The following is a 980-nucleotide window of genomic DNA, read 5'->3' on the forward strand; positions in this document are numbered from 1 at the left end:
CCTCGCCCTTTCCCTTTTCCCTTCTCCCCTCTCCCCTGCCCCCTCCTCTGTTTCCTTTTTTTTTCGATGATGAGGGTATTTTGGTCCAAAAATTCGGGAAAGGATGATTTTAATAACGAAAAAAGGTCGGGGACGATTTTGATTTTGACCCAAGACGTTAAGGACGAAAACAATACTTAACCCCTCTTTCTTTCTCGTTTTCTTCCGTTCCTTTCACTCCCCCTCTCAAAATCCACAACTTTCTATATTTTTTGGGTTAAATTACAATTACGATGAACTCTGTAACTTAGAATAATGAATAATTTCATATTATGAACTGGATTAATCGTACTCTTCCACTAGTGTCTTTTTTCTTTCTTTTTAGGAGTTTCAACTTTCAAGCACTTATTCAAAACTAAATCCGGACTAATATGCAGAAGTAGAAAAATGGCACTAAAGATAGATTACATCAGCTAAATGCAGCTTGTTAAAGACTAAATCCGACATGAGATTAATTAACAAATTCAGTATTTAGAAGCATGCTTGTCTTTTATTGAGTCTGTTCCTTCGCAATTTTTCACAGTCCTTTGCTTCAAAGCACAGAGCAGGCCAGGAGTGGTGTGCATGTATGTGTGAAAGTCTCTCTATTTTTGTTACTATTTTTTGTTTTGTAAATATCGTATATTGATTTAGCAAAATAAAAATTCAGGCTAGAAATAGCTATTATATATTCTTTCGTGGACTAATAATGATATATACTACTTATTAGCATTATGATTTTCGATTTTCATAAACTATACATGCTTGTGAATGGAGTTGTCTAAGTAGCAATTTAAGACTTTCAATAACAATCTTAATACATATATCCTATATTAAAGCAATTAACAATGCTACACAATCCTATGTTATCACATCATTCAGATGACAAAATTTTTGAAGAAAATAATAATTTTTAAAATATTTTGACATAAATTTTGAGTTAAACGTAAAATTAGGGCTAA

The sequence above is a fragment of the Arachis ipaensis genome, chromosome B09 (assembly GCF_000816755.2).
Source record: "Arachis ipaensis cultivar K30076 chromosome B09, Araip1.1, whole genome shotgun sequence".
NCBI lineage: Eukaryota > Viridiplantae > Streptophyta > Magnoliopsida > Fabales > Fabaceae > Arachis > Arachis ipaensis.